Source organism: Agelaius phoeniceus, unplaced genomic scaffold (assembly GCF_051311805.1).
Source record: "Agelaius phoeniceus isolate bAgePho1 unplaced genomic scaffold, bAgePho1.hap1 Scaffold_103, whole genome shotgun sequence".
NCBI classification, from domain to species: Eukaryota; Metazoa; Chordata; class Aves; order Passeriformes; family Icteridae; genus Agelaius; species Agelaius phoeniceus.
The window spans coordinates 54,242-64,626 of NW_027509871.1; the positions used below are offsets into that span (position 1 = coordinate 54,242).

At 51.2% G+C, this 10,385-nt stretch overlaps 1 long non-coding RNA gene across 1 annotated transcript; it reads right to left on the minus strand.

Annotated features, from left to right (window-relative positions):
* Positions 1-7,006: 7,006 nt before the first annotated feature.
* LOC143692780 (uncharacterized) lies at positions 7,007-10,117 on the minus strand. Its single transcript, XR_013180341.1, has 3 exons — positions 9,488-10,117; positions 8,925-8,989; positions 7,007-8,304 (listed from the first exon to the last, which is right to left on the minus strand). It is a non-coding gene; the product is annotated as an uncharacterized LOC143692780 (long non-coding RNA).
* Positions 10,118-10,385: the final 268 nt, after the last annotated feature.

The following is a 10,385-nucleotide window of genomic DNA, read 5'->3' on the forward strand; positions in this document are numbered from 1 at the left end:
TTCGCAACACATTTCTAGATTTAAAATTTCCTTTGAGCTGTGTTTATATTTAGCATCTCTATTGATATATCTATCAACATACACAATGCTCTTTGAAAAATACAATATCTTATTGGAATATATCATGACTTAAGTTACCTGTTAAATTTTAAATAGAGATCGAATAGATCAAAATGAAAGTTTATTCCCATTTCTACACATCTACTCGTTTTGTTTAAAGATAGCTATCCTTAGAATTTTACATTTAAAATCCAATTCCTAAATGCAATGACAAAACAAACAGCATCGAATTCCCACCAATGTCTTCCAAAACCATCAAGATACCTCCACCAGCCAAACGACTGCCAGCGAAAAAAACACACAACACTCTTTTCACTAACAGTTCTCATCACATCAGAAAAATGGAACCAAACGAAAAGAAAACCCTTGAGAAACACACGCAGCAAATCACAAAAACCTCTAAAAAAACCCAAACCAACTCGCTCAACTCCAATCAGTGCCACTGACCCTGAACGTTATTTTAAAAACTAACCAAAATTCTACATCTACACTAACTCAAAGAATAAGCAATACTCTGTCAAAAGAACTTTAGAAAGCGAACTAATGAACGAAATAGAAAAAAAACAAAAAATCTCAACCACTAAAAAATAAGAAAATAACTACCCAAAAAAAAAAAAAAAAACCCAACTTAAAAAGACCCACCATATAAATACCCACGTTCCCAAAAATAAAACTGATCAATAACCACCAAATACGTCAAAGGACAACAAGAAACCAAAAGAAAAAAAAAAACAAAAAAACAAAAAAAACCAAAAGAAAATACATTTGTAAAACAAAAGTCCCCCAAACCAAAGCAACTTTAATTTACCTCAAAAAAATTATTCCCAACTGAAGAATAAACGCATAGAGCCTCATTCGATCAAAATAAAAATACCACCCAGAAATAAACACAAAGCCGAAAGAGAAACGTAACCATTGACAAGATCTCCCAAATGATCCGTCACAATAAAACGTACACTACAATCAAACAAACCAAAGAAATAAAAGCCCTGGAAGACGAGAAACACAAACGCAATTAGAGAGATTTTAAAAACCCCGCCGCTATTAACGACACGACGCCACCTCGAACCCACCGAAACAAACGCTACACGCCCACGCTAATAAAAGCCACGGCGACAGAATTAAAATCCGAGCCGCTGCTTCACGCAACGACCCGTAGAAACCATTGCACGCCTTTAAAAACAGAATAGCCCGGCAAAAAAAATATCCGACTACGGAACTCGATTCAAACCAAACCTTTATCGTCACCACCCGAAGAACCGAGAACCGTACCGGTCAGGAAGAACGCCATAGCCCTTAGCGCACACCCACTGCGACCAGAACAAACCCGTGCGATCGATCCCTACAAAGCACCTCCGAACCACGACACCCAAGAACTTGCGGCAGCCCAACCGCGCGCTGCCGGCCCCGGACGGAGCGCGGCTCCCGGCGGCAAAGCGGCTCCTCCGGCGGCTGCTCCGGCGCGCAGGGGCGGCGCCGCCCCGGAGACCCCCCCGCCCCCGCCCGCTCCCCCTGCCCGGGGGGCCCCGGCGGCGCCCGAGCCCCGCGCCCGGAGCGGACAGAGCGGCCGGCACCGGCCGGGCCGGCGCAGCAGCGCCCGCGCCGCCTCTGCCGCCCTTGGCCGGCCCGGCGCCAGCTGCCCTCGGCTCCGCACGGCGGCTCGCACCGGCAAAGCGGCTCCGCCGCTGCCGCGCCAAATTCCCCGTGCGCCTCGGCACCCGCCCGGCCCGGGCCGGCAGCGCTCCCGAGCGGCAACGCTCCGGCCCGGGCCGCGGCCACAAGAAGCGCCCTCAAATGCAGCGGCACAGCCCGACTGCAGCCCTGCAAACGCCGCCAGAGCTGCGGCTTCCCGCAACTCAACCCCGAAACTGACGCCGCGGGCGGCGCTCACCTCGCTTCAACAAGGGCAAAGAAATGGCTTCTCCCCTTCAAGTTCATCCCCTAGGAGAGCAGAAAAGAAGGGGCTTTCCTCCAATGAAATCCTTCAAGCCATGTGCAAGGGGGGATTTTGACCTCCATTCAAACCCTTGCTAAGGAGGGACACCAGCGCTGTCCCCTCCATTTAAACCTTAGGATGATGAAAATGGGCTGGCTACCTTCAAATCAAAGCCATCCGATGACAACAATACTTTGCCCATTCCCGTTCAAATGGAACGCAGGGATTCCCTGTCACCCCTGGGATACCCCTAACAGCCGGGAAAAGGCAGCTTTTCCTTCAATCGACATCCTTGGAACCGCAAGCGAAAGCGGATCCCCCCTAGTTCAAACACAGACAATATTAGGAGAGTAGCTGCTTGCCTCTCCTTCATTTCTTTTGTCTTCACAAGCTCCCTTTTTGTTCCTGGGGAAGCGGGGAGGGGGGACTGCCAAGATCCAATTGAAAAGGGAAAGGACCAAAGTCCCCGCTCCAAATCCACACGCCCTCAGCCGTTCGGCTGCTGCTTCCCGGCGCAAAGATTCGTCCCTCGGCACCTCCTTGAAGCGATGCTCCGCGGATCCAAGCGCGTATCCAGGTGTTCGCCCAGACGCTGCCAGAAGCTCTCGCAGTCCTTCCATGAGACAGCCCCGGGAGCCCCCCCATGAACCCCTCTACTCAGCAGCTCCATGCAAAAGGCAGCTGAGGCGAAGCCTCCCCCTAAAACAGCCTCGCACCCCCCCCCCCCGGCAGGAGCCGGCCCCTCATCATCCTCACAGCTCACACCTGGCGCTGATGCCACTCCCCAACAGCGCCTCTCCCCGTCCAGCACACAGCCCGCTTCTCACAGACACAGAGCCAACAGAAATCTGCTCCGGGTGCTGGCTGTTCTTAGTCCGTCTGCTTCCACAATTCAGACACGGACGTGCGCTGATGGCACTGAGGGAAAGCTTTCCAGTGCACAAAACTGTCATTCTGGTAGCACGCTTTGAGACGCCTGCAGAAAAAGCAGAATCAGCGCCGCCTCCTAAGAGCCCTGCTGAGGAACCCCGCCCTCCTTGGGACACCCCCAATGCAGCAGAGCTCGAAAAACGAGGGCAAAAGTCAAGCTTGGAGTGGAAAAAGACAATAGAAATACAGCAGCCTTTCAAGAAAGCCTTCACACAGTAATAGTGGGAGCCGGTCACATTTCTTCTTTCCTTGCTCTCTGGAATGACATCAATACGAAGTAAAAAACCCACACGAAACACAAGGCAGAGCTGGGATTTTACACGTCTTCCTTTTGGCTCTCGGGATGACAAGCGCCTCTTCCGGGACTGCGACACGCTTTGGGCGCTGGCAGAGAACGGAGGCAAAAGGTGCCAGAGAGCCCTTTCTATCGCCTTCAGCCCCTGCAGCTGTTCTGAGGGTTCCAGGGCACAGCTCGGTCCGTTCCTAGATCAAAACCTCACGGCAATATCTTCAGAACTACTACCCATCTCCAGTCGGAACCTTCTACATTCCTGTAAACAAATGAGTGCATAGAGAGGGTTTCTCCCCAGCTGAGTTTAGAGACCAATTCCTATTCTTTAGCAATACCTAGAAAACCGAATGCCTTGCCAGGTTTTAGCATCCTACACCCACTCACCCCTCCCTGTGCATTTGGTGGCAGCTTTGGGTCCCTCCGGGGGACGGCACCCAGCGTGACCCCCGCCCCTCGCCCGCCCCCCACCTGCTCCTGCACCGCCGTGGGGCTCCCTCTCCCGGGCACCTTGGGGTGCCCCCAACGGCATCAGAGCCCCGAGTCTTCACCCCGCCTTTCCCTGACCCCCAAAGAAGGCTCCGAACGAATCCGACTGCCCCGGACAGCAGCGCAGCGCTTCCCCCAAGCCCTTCCCACACGTGCATGGCCCCAGCAAGGGATTCTGCTGCAACAAGAAAGGGGGGGCAGCCCCCAGAAGGCTTGAGGTTCCTGCCCAGCCTCGCTGTCACGGGCCAGGGGCAGCGAGAGAGGGAGCGGCACAGACGGCGGGGACGGCCCGGCACGGAGCGGGGGCCGCTCTCAGCGCGATGCCGGCAAAGCCGCAGCTCCGGCGCTGTCGGCCGCGCTGCTTGAGCGGCACGGGGGGATCCGCCGAGAGCCTCCGGCCCCGCGCGGGGACTCCCGCAAGGGCCCAGGGGCGCCGGGCTCCGGCCCTCGGGGCTTTATTCTCCGGCAGCCCGAGCCCCGCGGCTGCGGGGCAAAGAAGGAAAGGGGGCACGGGAAGAGAGGAGCGAGAGCAGGGCACGACAAAGGGCGGCGAGGGAGCTCGGGCTGTGCAGGAAAGCGGCACGGGAAGGGAAAGCCCGGGACGAGGGTACACGGAGGCTGGGCAGAGGAAGGAGACAGGGGGAACAGAAGGGAGTAGCGGGCTAGGGACAGGACAGGAAGGAGCCGGCTTTGCGGGGGGAGAGGGAATGGGGGAAAGGGAGCGAGAGAAGGCGAAGACGGGGAGAAGGAAGGAGGGCTAGAGAGAGGGACAGGCGGGGAAGCCTCCCAGAGCCCCGGCTGCACCCCGAGCCCGGCCCGGCGCCTCGCCCTACCCGGGATGCTGCGGCGCTCGGCGGAGCTCGGCTCGCTCCGGAGACGCTCGGCTCGAGTCGGCTCTTGGCGCCTCAACTCGGCTCTTGGCGCCTGCATTCGCCTCTTCGGCTCCGCTCGCCTCGCCTCGGCTCCCCGACGGCGGGCGGGCAAGCGCCGCCGCCTCCCGTTCAGCTCGCCCGGCTCGGGGCTCTCCCGCTGCCGCGTCCCGCGGGTGGCCCGGCCACGGCGCGGACACGACCGGGAGCGCGGGCTCGGGCAGGAGCTCATTAGGCTGGGAGCGCACTGGCGCTAAGCAGCGCGCACGAGAGCAGCAGGCTCGCTTCGCCTGAGCTCGGCTCGCTTCGCTTCAGGCAGCCTCGGAAGCCTCGCCTCGGTTCGCTCGAGGCCGTCAGGGTCGGCCGCTCTCGCCTTGCTTCGGCCGAGCTCGTGCGATTCCCCCGAAGGCGGCGGCGTTCGGTTGTGTTTTTAGAAATAGCCTCCTCTATCGATTGGATCTCTCTACAGTTAGATTTATATTTCTAGAATACGTCTATTAATCCAAACAAAAACCCCATCTCTAACCAAATAAATACACGAAAACACCTTCTTTTAAACGGTATCGAAATATTTTTATACTTTGTGTAATTATACTCACATTTATATTTATCGTTTCTTTTGATGCAATCTATTAATAATTATCTATAATATCTATAAAATTCTAGACATGTATTTAAAGTATTATCTATATTATGTATCGTATCTACTGCTGCAACTGATTTTTTCTTCTAGTTTTAAACTTTATCTGTATGTATTTATGATATCTTTCTAGACTTAGATTTCTACCTTCATATTCTTTGTATTTATCATTTTTATCATCAAAACCCTGCCTATTGACAAGTTAAAAAAACCGCTTTCTTTAACGATCTAAAAAATATTTTTATATTTATAATTTTCATATTTCTATTTATAATTTGCTCTCTAGTACGTGATAACATACCTGCTCCTGCACCGCAGTGGGGCTCCCTCTCCTGGGCACCTCGGGGTGCCCCCAGGGGCATCAGAGCCCCGCGTCTTCACCCCCCCCCCCCCCCCCCCCCCCCTTTTCCTCTAGTTAGAAACTACACTGGAACTTTTTTCTGGAAACAAAGACATGACCTAAATCCTCTCCCCATGTCCTAGACAGACAGATGTTCAGTTCTTAGTTGACTGGGCAGCAGTTTCTTCAATAGAATGATAAACAATATGGAAAGGTTTTAGCTACAAGCAAATAGGCAAATCGGAACAAGGTCCTGGTGGCCAGCCACTGCAGTTCTTTTGAAGCAATTTTTTAAACAATCAAATACTGATACCACAAAAAATAAAGCAAAAAGCTGACTACTGGCTAAGAAAGAAGGAAAAATTAACTTTTGACGACAACAACAACATTCCAAGGACACAGGCTTTTTTCCAATCTCAGACCTTATTACTACTACCTCTCTTGGGAATTCTCATCGTGGATCCCAAAAGGAATAAATCCCTCAGCGTGTCCTAAAGCACCAAGGAGCTACCTACAAGTGAAGGTGGCTACTTTCAGTGCAGACACAGCTGATGACACAGCAGTAGCACAGTTCCGTGCTGCACAGGGATAGTACTGTCTCCTCTTCTCCAGCAGCTGACTCTCTCCTGCCATGGCTTCTGTAAATGCATCAGAGCACGACCTTAAACACAAACAGGCAAGAAAACACCATCCGAAGTCTTTCATTAAGCAGTACAAGAAGGGTTCCAAGCAGAGACCAACAGAATTTCAAGGAAGCAGTATGCAATTAAACCCCCTCAGACTCGTTCAAGTAGCCGGCAAAATGGAACCATTCAGAAACGACAAAGAAAACCCCCCCAAGTATTTATACAGGAGTCCTTAATGTCAGAAAGGGGATGACAGGTTATGTTCAGATAAGATGAATGTTTATTTGGATCTATAAATAAACTTCTCTCGTGGTCCTTTGCCAAAAAATAGAACCTACAAGTGAACACCTACACCTGCCTCAAGAGACCTAACGAGCCCCTGGCAGCCACCGGCATCAAAGCGCAGTGGATGTTTCTAATCCAGGCTAAGGAGAACAATATCACCTTTTGTTCTCTCCAGTTTGTTTCCTCTGCAGTCCTAGTTGCTTCTTATGATTTTTACAGTCTCTGTATCTTCTCGGGCAGCGCTGAGTCTGACGACCGGGATACGAGAGTCCTTCCCTGCCCTACGGAGAGAACCAGGAAAAAAAGTTCAAAAAAGAACAGGGCAGTTTGAAGTTAATACCTCCGACGAGAAGCAGCACCCGACAAACAGAGCAACGGTGAACAAAGCGTGACACCTCCCTGGGGACAGAAGACTTACAAACTCTCCGGGATTTACAATTCTAGTAACCAAGCCCTTCAGCACAGCAGCCAAGTGTCCCATTAGGTGGTGCTGCACCAAAGCACTATCCGAGAGGTTCCAAAGAGTGAAATGCACGTTACTGTCCAAAGATGTAAAATCTTGCAAAATAACAAAACTACAATAGATCTAAACTACAGGGCAAGAGTACAAGTGTTAGCTTGAGGAGCTGGAACCATCCAGGTGAGCAACTGCTAACCGGATCCTCAACAGACTTTGAGGAACCCTTCAGGATACAGAAGGGTTTTCCCCAGAAATTGCACAGGCCGAGTTTTGATAGAAGTGCACTTGCCAGATGCTCAGAAACGTCACCCATCCTCCTCCGGGTGTCCTGAGAGAGCTGCGAATGGCTCTCACCTGGTTTGAGCTGGTTCTGTAAGGGCTCAGGCTGAATTTCACCAGATGCAACCAAACTGGGCAACACCCAGTGGGACAGAAGGAACCCAAAGCTTGTTTTACCCAAAGCTTGGGTAAGCAGAGCTCCAGCAAATACTGAGGAAACGGACAGAACGGGGTAACAAATAATAAACATACCTTTTTTTTTTTTTTTTTTTTTTTTCTTTTCAGATGAGCAAAACAATTAAGGAGAAGGTGAAAACCTCACCATGACTGAACATTTCATCACCTGTAAGCTGACCATCCTTAGCATAGAGGACTCCAAATTTAAAATTCACCGATCCCAGGAAAATAAAACCAAATATTATTTGGTAAACAGTCAAACAGAAGACATAAAAATTTGTTTCCTCTAATCTTTGCATACATCCTACACGTTAGAACATACATTTTATACCATCTCCTACTACACAATAATTTACCTTTAAACTTTGATAGTATAGCATAAAATCATTAACTTAGACGGGTGATCAATTATTATTAAATTGGTGCTTCAAGTTATTTTTGCTGTCAGGTTCAAAAAAACATGACTTCTTTTTACTGTAACGAGCAATTGATTTAGAAGTCATCAAAAGCCCATCCAAATACAAAGCCGTATTCACCGGACGGGTCTGTGAGCAAGAAGTAGTTAGGCTTGTACTCACCTCTTGCCCTTCAAGAACCAATAAATCCTGTCAACAAAAACAGCATCTTTAGCCCCCTCCTATTAAAGATTCTACAAGGATGATGGTTTTATTGGTGTTTAGAAGTTTGGATTTGAAATGGCCAGTTCAATGGATAAAGAGACAGTTTAAGTAGTATTAGATTATTATTATTATTCTTATTAGCTACTGGAAGAAACAAACCAGTAGGATCTATACTTAATTACTTCTATTTCCAGGAAATCATAAAGAAAAAGAACCAAACCAAAAAAAGTCACTTCCTACCTTTTGTATCTCAGGATGAAAAATGTCTCTTGGGCTCTTCTCCAGTTTCTCCAGACTCCTGGCACTGAAATGCAAATGAACGAGTGCTTTATAGGAGGGCAAGTGCACATTCCAACCCCGAACCCCCAACCGATGGCAGTTACAGCGCTTACAAAATGAATCCTTCCCAGAGCCTCTGGGAAATGGAACGGTTTGTGCAACTGCCATTTCTTCCCCAAAATACTAACTCCCAACACTTCCTAAACTGAGTTTGCATTTTAAAAACAGAAATTAGGGAGACTCAGGGTGGAGATCAGGTTGAAATTGATTTCCTTCTAAAGCACAGGGGCTCTGTTCCATCACCCTTCACTTTGGCTCCACACGGAATCACAGGGAGCATTTTAGGAGGGCTCAAGAACCAATTCTATTTCTCTCTTTTTTCTAGTGCTCTCTCTTCCTAAATAATTCAAGGCAAGTCAAATGAAAAAGGACAAGTTCAGCAGCAAATTCACACTTTTTCCCTTCGTCTGCTCAAGAACAGGCTTTAAAACCACTTCTTGCTGCCTTCAACGGTCAAGACTTGCAAAACGGTTTCGCAAGTTTGATAGGTTTATCATAAAAACCACAGAACGCAAGCTCTGAATGACAGGAAAAGGTACACAGGCAAATATCTCAGCTGATGGTGGCTTATTTGTAAACACAGACCTTAACGGAGATTGCACGGAGAATGTTTCAGTGGGACTCGAAGGGAAAAATATTTTCTGAGTACCCTGTAAACAAGAAAAGCTAGGATATATTACAGGACATACCCACGTGTTCTGCATATTCAAATAGGATTATCAATAAAAACATTTAAGAAGGAAGAAAACCAAGGTAATTTTACTCAGCTATATTTACTGCCGATTTAGAGGAAAAAAAACAAAAAAAAAAAGTGAACCAGAAACGCCTACAGTAGAACTTTAAAACAATTGCTTGGATAAAAGCAGCTCATGGAACATGAAGTAGAAAAAAAGCGAAACCAGTATCAGACCTGCCTATTTTCTTACTATTGCACAAGAAAATCCGACAAGCGGTAGAAAGTCACTGCCTAAAACCGATCCTAGGATGTAACCGAGAACAATGGAGGCATTTGCTAATCTAAACGGAAACCTTTTCCGGACCCTAGTGTCAAATCACACGTTTTGTCTCTCAGCAGCTCGAGGCTGGAGAGCATTTCCCCTGGGGGTCGGGAGGGCAGGGGCACAAGGGGCTGAGTTTGCCGATCGCACCTGTGCCATCAGAAGGATCCTGCCCGGCGCTCCTTGCGCTCGCCATTCTCCGGGCCATCGCTGTGTTTTACTGCTCAGCGATGCCGCTCCATCTGTTTGCGTGGAAGGAAGAGCCACGAGCACTGAGGCACTCAGCAGCCGTGTCATGCCAGCGATGTCGAGCGCTCTCTGCTCGCAAGGCTGAGCACGCCGCGGAGCCGCCTCCGCAGCCGCTCGTCCGCCCCCGCCCGCAGCAGCGGCAGCGGCCCGAGGGAGACGGCTGCAGCTCGGCGGCTCCCGCGCCTCCGCCAGCCCGAGGGCAGCCGCCGCACAGTGACCGCGGCAGCGCCCGGCGCCGCTCGCCCGGGGCGGCTCCTGCAGCTCCCGGCCCGCGGCAGCAAAGCACCGCCTGGCGCTCCGCCATCGGCGGGCGGCAGCGCGCCCCGCCCGAGCTCAGCCCCCGCCACCGGGACCGCTGAGCGAGGCCGAGGCACCGGGCGGACGCCCCTTCCGCGCCGCTCGGCTCCGTGCGGGCGGCCGGACGGAGGCTTCGCCCCTCCGGCGTCGCTGCCGCGGCTCCGTCCCGCGTGGGACAGGCGCCGGGAGCTCCCCGCGCCCAGCCCGCTCCCCCGGCACGCGGCCGCCTCGGCCCGCCAGCCATTCATATGGCGCGTCGGCCGTTGCGTCAGACGCCGCGCTTTACGGCCGCAGGGCCTGCCGGGAGTTGGAGTCTCGGACTGACAGCCACCGCTCCGTTCTCCGCCACCGGGAGCGGCGCTCCCGCCAGGGGATCAAACGGCTCCTTCGCTCCTGGGCGCGGAAGCACCTTAGGCAGCACCGCCCCTCCCGAATGTCCTTTCTTTTCCACTCCTAATCTTTTTTCTTTTTTTCACTCTGTTTTTCACCCCCTTTTCCACTT